The 10,319-nt window shown below is 37.6% G+C and overlaps 1 long non-coding RNA gene across 2 annotated transcripts in view; it reads right to left on the reverse strand.

Annotated features, from left to right (window-relative positions):
- LOC122837363 overlaps positions 1–9,895 on the reverse strand; it is a 29,036-nt gene extending 19,141 nt beyond the window's left edge. For both annotated transcript variants that reach the window (XR_006371766.1, XR_006371765.1), the window contains exons 1-2: positions 9,784–9,895; positions 9,305–9,424 (exon numbers count right to left, since the gene is read on the reverse strand). This is a non-coding gene — a long non-coding RNA (uncharacterized LOC122837363). The remainder of the gene's footprint in view (positions 1–9,304; positions 9,425–9,783) is intronic.
- Positions 9,896–10,319: the final 424 nt, after the last annotated feature.

The raw sequence follows: 10,319 nt of genomic DNA on the forward strand, positions 1-10,319 counted from the left end.
GATGCAACTGCAGTAAAACGGTTTCTAGTACATTGTTGTAGACTGAGTTGTATCCCAGCTACCAGCTGAAAATACATTTCCAACTCTGGCAAGGAAACATGGTCAATAGATACTGTTGACTAAACTGTCCCTCGTCCAAAGCAAACCAAAGCCTGCTTTTTTTATTATGCAACAAGAAAATTTGCATATCTGAAGAGCAAAGGTGCTTGTTATAACAAAACGAACAACAACATGTGAGCACTTTTAATTATTAGAGAGACATTACTAACACAAAGTTGACAGATAATAGCTAAATAACTCTTCATGACATTTACAACTCAAGTTCAAAAAGAGTCAAACATACTTGGGTTCTTTATGATTACAAAATAAAAGAAAATGTTGAGAACAAAACTATGTGCCAAAATGTTATACAGCAAAACTCACTCATCTGTGTCTTTGTGTACTGGTATACTGGTATGCGAGTTGGCTGGTCCAGACTTTCATTTCAAAGCTCAAACAATGATAATGAATTTTAATACCAATTAAAGTTAATAATCCTTTAATGTATAAAAGCATAAAATGTAGAAAAGTACATGTTTTTTTTTTTTTTTAAACTTGCAACTGAAAAGCACTCAGATCTTGTGTGGTGTCAATTCCTGATCCAAGGTCCAACCTTTGAGTAAAGTAACCCAGCATACATTCAACTAAGTCAGAGTATCTCAGACTAGATTGTTCCCAACACTACAGCCAATTATTACATAATGCCACAAAATACAGGCATGTTTTATTTAAAGTAATAAATCACAGGTTATATTTTCCATGTTTCAACTCTTCAAATTTCCAAAAAGTCAATGTCAGTGTTAATACTCACTTTATAAATTTTACACTACAATTATGAAAAATTGCTGTTTTGATAAATATTCAAACCACACTCAAATACTTTTGCAAAATTTGTTTTAATACAAAAAATGTACATTTCTAATTTTTTGTGTCACCAACGTCAGAGCGTTTGACATCTCTTCTATAAAATGTTTTCGTCTGAGTTGTTCATTTGTAAACACGGAGGCTCTAGAAGTTGTGAGTTTGAAGCCAGACAGGGATCTAAATCACCAGTTCTAACCAGACTGTTTTTTCCCCCCGTCAAACTTTACTGACCTTTTCAGAACACACTCAGCCAGGCTCACAGCTGTTCTTCCAAACGATATCAAGAACATACGTGCTCCACATGTGTGTGTTTTCAACTGGATCTGGCCTGGTTTGCCGTGCATTGTTTTCATATGAGCTTCCCGTAGTCCTCAGTGCAAGAGCACATCAGAAATGTCTGCTGTTTACATGTGACAAAACACAGCAGTGACACACCAACATGTGCACTAGTTAGAAAGTGCAGTACCTGCGAAAGCCTGCATTGCCCAATAAACGGCTGCAGTTAAGAATAGGAATCGAGGAGAACAGCAAAAATGAAACATCCGCATAGAAACAGAGCCCCGCATTCTTCAACTCCAACATCAGGCTAATGGGGCATTATTATGTTGCCATGCAGACGTGGATGTTATGATAAATGCAAGTTCTGTGGGTGCTGATATTGTTTAGTATTTTACACATGGCGTGTTTAGAGACCCTCACTGTCTAAGCTAATGACACTTTGAACTTGTGAACCTGGAGTGAGGATTAACAGCTGACCTTAGAGCAGCAGAGTCTGGGAAACCATAATTAAGGTTGATTAAAGAACATTCCTGGCTTCTGTTTCTGCATGTTAAGTGAGCTGTGGAGGTAGTAAGAGACCTCTGCCCCTATCAAATGGGCAATTTCAAAGCAGTGCATGAATTATGTGTTCTTATAAAAGAAAAAGAATGCTAAACGGCGCCACTCTGAGGTAACTCACAGTGAGTTGGCATGAATTAAGGCAAAAACATATGTGGCTCCAAGCACACAGGCAGATGTATGTGAATAGGAATGTCTAACACAAACCGAGTTGCTGAAGTTGGGACTTATTGTGCAAGGCGAAATGAACGGAGAGTAAAAAACCTGAATTCTTTGGGAAGCCAACCATTCATTACTGCAATTATCCCTATGGCATCCATGGTATAATTAGCTGAAGCAGGCAGCAGAGAATCTATAAATACAGGAGACTAAACAACAGTAAACAAAGGGACAACCGCAACCAGAAGCTTCTCACATCAGACATCAGCCCTCTCCCACAAACCCAAGCAGCAACAGCAGCATCAGCGCTAACGGTGACAGCAATGACAGTAGCAGAAGCTAACTCAGCAATTGGATCCACACAATTAAACTTGCCTTAAACTTATCTTGCTCCAGAGAACTGTTTGCCTGGATGAGGTGTGTTTCTATCAAACACACAGAGCGGTTCTCTGATTTTACTTTTGCTGCTGAAGTATCCGTTTAATGTATCTGATTAAATTGAATACATGCCAGTTTTGAGATTCTGGCAATTCTACAATCAAAACTTTATGGGGAAAAAAATGCAAAGCCACCACATCATGCAGCCTGCCCCTACATATATGCCTAAAATTATCAGGTCCAATTTGTCAAAGTCATAAGGCCACCTTAATCTTTTAGATGCCTCCATAAAATTGCTACCAGATTAAAGTGAGGACTTTGACTAGGGCACTCTGCAATGTTAAAATGTTTTACAGTCAAAAGAAAGATTTTGGTAGAATCAAAAGATTTCTTCAAATCCAATTCTCAAAGAGATATAAACAATTTTGGGGTCAATTGTGTCACAAGCAAGTGTCAGACTTACAAAACAACTTGAGTCACAAAAAAAAACACGTCTATGGCTCAAGGAGTATTACTTAGTTCCTGCACGAATTTGTCCACACACATTGTGTTTATTGGCAAATGTCTACACATTCTTCAGTAGCAAATTGAGTCCAGCTGCTAGGTAATACTCCATCATGATTTAGCTACAATAAGACATATTAACCCAAACAGTCTAATGATCTATCAAAAATAAAGATCTCAAAAATCTAAAGGACAATTATCACCTTTCCACCAAGCAATTTCTATCCACAAAAAATAAGCTCGAGGTGCAACAATAACAGCTTTCTTTCTGACAAACTGATGAGCGACACAATTATCAGGTTTAATTATCCGAAAAAACAGACTTTATGTTATGAATTAGATATTTTTCTTGCTACCATGACACCGTATAATAGTTTAAAGGCAAACATTTTAAAGCCGTCACATTTTATTCTTTTCAGAACATTTTCAGTTTAAGGAGGCACTCGGATTTGTCAGAGAACTGTACTTATCAATTTTATGAAGACAAAGGAATGCAGCAAACATGTCAGGAATAAAGCTGTGCAGAGGTTTGGATTATAAAAGTAAGATTTCAAACATTTAGCATCTCGGGATTTCATTCATCATCTCAAAATGAAAATAGCTGGACTGTAAAGTCTGGAGCGAAGAGTCATGCTATACTACGGAGATTGTGATTTTGTTTACTTTTATGTCCCTTTTATGTCCTGCATTGGCCTATCAGATATCGCCCGTATGAGAAAAGTTGAAAAGACAGAAATATTCCAGTGAGAATAGAATCATATTCTCATGTCTTTACAATGCCAGATATAAAGAGTTGATGCAGTCATATGGTAACAATTTGCTGCAGAAAAATTAAGATATTCTATCCTGCTACAGTGCAGTTTCAGAAGGAGGTGTACATTTCAAAACACATTCATAGACTGGAAGAAATAGCGGTATAATGGAGACTTTACCCGTTCCACAGCAGTTCCAAAGAGTCAGAGCCACTGGATAACTTCATCTGCATGTGTTCCTTCCATGCAAGCTTTCATTACCACTACTAACATCTTTTAAAAAAAACAAAAACAAAAAAACAACTCTTTAATAATTGTCATACATGACCAAATAGCATAATGACAAACATGCTTTTCCTATTTATTTTTATTACAGACAAACCACATCATATTGCACCAATTAGACACAAATCAGAGCAGGCAATCTTATTTATTTTTCCATGAAGTTCATGCTGTGAATACCTAGCATGACTTCACAGATAAACAGCCTTATTTTCTCTTTCTGTGGATTATATGTCTCAATGGGAGAGTTGTTGCTGCTCAAAAGGTTGCAGGTTGTGTGCAGTTTGCAAGGAGGTGGGGTTGTTTGGTTACCAAATCCTCCATCTTCATCACATCCGTCTGTACCACATGTTGTGTCATTCCCTTAATGTTCTCCTGCTAAATGCATTCTGCAGGTCAAGGTTAACTTACTCTTCTCTGCTAACATGAAATTATGAATTTTAAAAGATAACCAAACTGGGTTCTGTCAGATGACTGAGTACTCAGAACACAACTGTTTTTTGTTTTTTTTCTTTAATAGCTAATGACTGCGAGGAGGAGTCACAAGCTTAATTTGGCAAAATTAGCAGAATGGTATAATTTATGGCAGAACCGACAGCTGAAAACATTAACTTCTGCAGCAAAGCTGTCCTGCAGGAAGCATGCTTAAGCTGTCTGTCAGCTTCGTGCAGACATTTTATGATGCTTTTATTGCCACTGTCAAAAACAGCACATGTCTTCAAGAATATATTTAAGAATGTTCATCCAAAATCAGAACAATGAAGCTTCGATGGAAAAATAGCCTAAACCATAACTCTTGAAGTTCATATCACTTCCCATTAAGCAGTAAATTATTCACACTAAAGTAGCAGCTCCCATTTGAGTTTTAATTGTTTTCAGAGTTCTGGTTTGGCGAGGTTAATGACATTACTCTGACAGCTCACGCCTACTCACAATGTCGCGTGGTCGGCTTGGTCTCTGAGAAAATGCCTTCAAACCCATAAATATACAAAGTGCAAAAGATGATAAAGCAAAACTTCAGAAAGGTTCTTTTTTTTTATTAGGCTTCATTTCACAAAAAATTTCTGTCACTATAGCTAGCTATGTTTAAACTACTGATAATTACAGAGAGAAAGAGAAATATACGGTATAAAGATAGAGCAATCCCATTGAGTTTTTAGGCAATCTATTAATGGATGAATATGAAACTCAGAAAATGGCTATTTATTTTAATATGCTAATGAGCCAGTTCTTAATTTACAAACTAAAAAATGTCAGCAGTTAAAAAAACTAAAAATCAAGGTCCAGAATAAGGTAACCTTCCCTGAAATCAAGCTCCTGATCGGCATGTAATTTAAATAAATTAATAAAGTATAGTCTATCTCCTCAAATCTAATCTGTTGAGGCAGACTTTAGTGAAAAACATTTTGTCCAGTTATTTGTTTTCATAAAAATGTTGAAAATCAGTGAACAGACGCAACAATACATTGTCAAATTTGTCAGACATCCAAGGTCCTAAAACTCAAAAAGCACATTTGTTTATTTTATGCTTTTATTGTGCAAAATACCCAAGAGGTTGCATTAAACCCTTTATCTAAATCTTAGTGAAAATGGTTTCCATATTGTAGGCTTACAAGGGGCTAAGTGTTGAATCCACCCATTACTACCAAATGTTTGTGTGCGTTTCTGAGCTCCGTGCAGCAGACTGGCAATGCATCCTGAATGGTTCCCACTTCTCATCCATTAATCCCTGGAGATAGTAAGCCTTAGGTCTCACCTGGTTCACAAAATGGAATGATGGTGTATTATTTATTTATTTATTTTTTTAATTCAACTTGCAATAGACGTCTCGATCATTTAAATTTACATAAGAAATTTCCCTGAGTTCTAAGAAAATAGAAACACTTTGATTTATTCAAGTTTCTTCTGCAGTCCGAATCTGTATGCACAGCTTTTTCTGTCCTGGTGGCTGTCAGGTTTTACTTTCTCTTTAATAGCATAAAGCCATGCCCCAAAACTTTGAAAGATTAATAAAATACACACATAAGCATGAACATTTGGTGTCTGTAGAGAGGCAAATCGTCAGGTGTTATTCCATCAGCAGTAAAACCTTTTGGTCTGATTGGCTTCAGATTGCATCAGTCTCGCTCTTGTAGCACGGAGAGGTCAACTTCACTCAGTGAAAAACCTCTGGAACATTTCCGGCCAGATTCCCTCTGTGTTGGAAATGTGTCTGGTCTGGCTCTTCCTAGACCCAGTTACACGCGGACTAACAGTTTATGTGCTTGTTTTCGAGCCATTATAGCTTGAATCCACAGCCATGGAGCCCAAAGTAGTTTAGTGAGGGAGGAATTGGCTAAACATCACACAGGAAACGGGCCTAGTAGTTATCACAGCACACACACACACTACAGAAACACCCTAGCTGGAATTTTGGAGGAATTTACTTTAAAAACAATGGTTGAAGAAGGGAGGAGTGAAAACATTGGATCCAAGAAAAGAAGCAAAACAAAAAGGAGAGATCGCAAGAGAGCAAAAAAAATTTATAGCGTCTGAAGCCACGTCAGCACCAGACAGACAGCCCGCTAATGCCAAAGTAAGGAAGGATCTGGTTTTCTCTTGTTTTCTTAAAAAAAAAACTGTCAACAAACTGACACCGGATAACATTTGGCTAAACGCTGGAAAAAAAATAAAAATAAATAGAAATTGGATTTAAAAGAAGAAACAGTTCATGGCCTCAGTGGAACAGCTGCTTCTTGGAAAGTTCTTGATGTCGTCTTCCAACTTCCGGGCTCTCATTTAAAGCAGATTAACTCCACAGAATGAAAACAGCGTGTCTTTAAAGATCCCTCCCCCTTTTTCCACTTGAGCAAATTCAGGTGAGAATTGCATGCAGTGTCAAAGTCCATTTCAGGGGAACTATGGGAAACAATGAGTTTCTCTGTGTACATGTCTTGTTAAATAAGGTTTCATTGACTTTGTGTAAAGAGCTGAAACCAGAACATATTACTAACAGTTATATTGCTCTGCAGAGCAGTTGCAGTCTCATTATGAGTTGGTGTCTCTCCTGTGGGCATCTGGTAAAGGTCTGCTTGCATTTCTCGGATTAGTTTCCTCTCTTCTTCATTGTGCACATCGTCAATGTAGGAGAGATGGTGGCTCACTTCCCTCAAGGTCTGTTCACCGGCGCCAATTTCAAGGACGCAGCTGCAATTCTCAAGCTTTGCCGTTTATTTGTGCAAAACGCTCTTCTTAGCATTTGAAAGAAAAACACAAAGAAGTAGAAACTGCACAGATCAGAGGTTGATCGAGCAGAGCTCGCACTAGTCATCTCTTTTTTTAAATGGCATCTCTTCACTGATGAGAGACATGTAAACAGACTGTGCAAGTGTTTCCAATAGGACCCCTGGTTGTATGCCTATTCATAGTAAACCAGTCTGTATAGATGCAGTATTAATTTGTGTACTTGTATATAATCGCTTGAACAGATGAATTTGGCATCTGCAGTCATGTGGACTAGATTTGTGAGGATCCAAAGGCCTCTTCCTGATTGCAGATTTCCTTTGATTTCCCCATGTTGTCACACAACAAAGCTGCACGTTTGAGATGTTGCCTGTAACATGCAGAGATATTTAGGTCATCCTGACCGATCTAAAACATGGGGGAAAATATCTCTGGTTTGTATTTCAACAAATATTTTAGCGCCTTTACTAAAAACATAACATTTGCATAGAACAATAAGACGGAATAAAATCCATCTTACATATTCTCTAATTTTCTTTTTGTTGCAGTGATGCATTTTATACAGACTGATTAATGGATGTCGAATGTGCTACATATAGAATTGCTATTCTGTAAGACATATGACGTACTAAATGTGACGAATGAAAAGTATAAAGCCATAAATTGCAGTGATAGTTTGTGTAGATGGTCTAAATTCTTTAATAGAGTACATAGATATAAGAACAATTCAATAAAACTGTCAAAGCTTTTAAACAAAACCTAAAGCTAAAAGGGGCTGTCTTGTCACTTTCCAAAAAAAAGAAGACAACCATAAAAGGTATTGCTTTTATGGTGGGGCATTGTAGGTTGTAGTTACTTTGAAGAAAATGTTGGTATAGAGTTCTGGTTTTGTGTAAGAAAGAGTTCAGGAATGGTTCAGAGAGTGTGTTTTTTGCTTCGTTGTTGTTCCTCTCATTTCTGAAACTCTCCCTCTAAAACAGAGACATTGAACTTTGCAGTGGGCCCATTGCCCTCAGGCTTTGTACATTTACCAAAGAAGCATAATCATTTCTACTCCTGCAATTTTTGTTAAAGAAAAATAAAAATAACTGATAAAATTGTTGTAAAAATATTTAAAAAGGCAACGTCTCTCTACAAAACCTCTCAAAATTAAAAGCCCAATGACAATCAATTCATTTCAGTAGCAAAACTTTTATATACGAGCTTCACTCTCTTCTATGTCAATATTATGTTGCGTGATATTATAATATTATAAAAGGGGATACACTTTATAATGCAGTGGCATCTAAGTTGCATGGTGGAGAGTGTATGATGCTCTGAGACCCGAGTTTTCTTAAAGCAGCCCAGATATCAGATCAGGAGGGCACTGTGAGCTGTAGGCTTTGTTTATGTGAAGAAAAACCATCAACCAGAACAACAAAAAGACTCCAAAGTCTAGAACTTCAGTTTTTGAGGAGATCTGTAAAAGAGTTGCATATTTAAGACTATGGCCATCCATCCTTCAGCTCTACTTTGAGTTGGGTCATTTCTCCTGCTTTATGTGCAATCTCATTCTTTCGGTCATGCTGCATATCTCATGACCAGGAGTAAGGGGCAGGATGAAAACTGTAAAATCCAGAGCTTTGCCATTTGGCCAGGCTCTTTCTTTACCACAAGAGACTGCAACAGCACCCATACTTCTGCAGAGAAACTCCAATCACTCCGTCATTCACCTGAATGATGGCATGTAAAATGGTCCGGTCACACATTAAATTACACAACCACACAAACTTTGTATCGCATACAAATAGATTCACTTGACCAGCATACCAAGAGTTTTTATGGATCAAAAACGAAAAGTAAAAAAACATCACAGGTGAAAAGCTAAGCTTCTAGTAATATACCGAACAAGATCCAGAGGTTTATTTGTTAACTAAAGAGGACAACTTCTAAGGACTCAGCATGACATTTTAACAACATTAGGCTGAGAGTCAGTCATTTTTCCGCAAGGATGCAAAGCACTACTTCACACCACACGAGCTAAAGCAAGCAACAGAAAATCTTTTGATAGAACCACCAAATTCACCTGTGCTGAATACAATACACACAGAAAACTGAATTCTACACACTGCAAACATGATTTATTTATTTACTTTTTTTTAAATCTTCGATGTCAAAAAGAGCAGCTTTCATTGAATGGGAGGTTTGAGCTAAGACAGTACTCATTTTCTGATGAAAACCATTTTTTGTTAGAGTGTTAAAGGTGAAAAGTCCCAACTCTTTCATACCTGTCAATCTGAAAAGGTCAGTTCAGTAAGAGGGCGGCACGCATGCAGACCAGATCCCGCTGCTTGTCTAAAGCTGATCCTCTGGCTCCACCATGTGACCACAAAGAAATCACCCCCAGCCTGCAAAAGATGTAAGGTTTTAAATGTTTAGCCGAAACTAATGGGAAACATGTCAATTTCCTGCACAGCTCATGAAAAGAAAAACAGAAAGAAAGAAATTAAAGGTCAGATTTGACGTTTAGCTTAGCATTATACCATTTGACGTCAAGACAACTGGTGGAGTTGTCGAGTTGATTTGATTTTTTTTTTTTTTTTTTTCAGTGAGTATGTTTTCGTCATGTTTTACTCACAAAGTTCGTGCGGTTCACGTTGGAGGGGCGACACACCTGGTTTTAAACACTTGAATCACATGAAACATTCAAGTATGTTAGCCTGTTCAAACCACGCCCAAGTCACCATACGCCGATAAGCCATCCTACCTCGCAGGTGAAGCGTTTCAAGATGCACAGGTCCTTGTCCCCGTTCGACACACCTCATTCAAATGGTTGATTTACCTCCTCGGTGCAGCCAAGTTCTTCACAGTCCTGCTAATTACCTAATTATTTGATACAGGTGTGTTGAAACAGAGACATCTATAACTTGCTCCCACAGCCTGAATTTGAGGATCCCTGGCCAAGTCCAAGTCCTTACTCCAACTGTGTCGACCTTATTTTACTTCAGCTTTTTGATAAAAAGCAAAAATTTCAACCTGCATAGATGTGGGAGAAACATTGTGTCAAAAGAAACAAAATGTAGATTCAGGTCCTACAAAACATAGATTCAGTGAGGTTAACTAGAAATGCACACATTTTAGATTTTTATTTGCAAAATATGCCCAAAACCCATGTCTTTCCCCCCCCCTCTTAAAACAAAATTGTGTTATTTTGTTGAATAAAACCCAATAAAAAGTTTTGGAAAATTAGGTTTCTCACCTGTGGAATTATGAACAGGTTCATTAGGTTTGAGGCCTGGTATT

This window comes from Gambusia affinis, linkage group LG09, assembly GCF_019740435.1.
Source record: "Gambusia affinis linkage group LG09, SWU_Gaff_1.0, whole genome shotgun sequence".
Lineage (NCBI taxonomy): Eukaryota > Metazoa > Chordata > Actinopteri > Cyprinodontiformes > Poeciliidae > Gambusia > Gambusia affinis.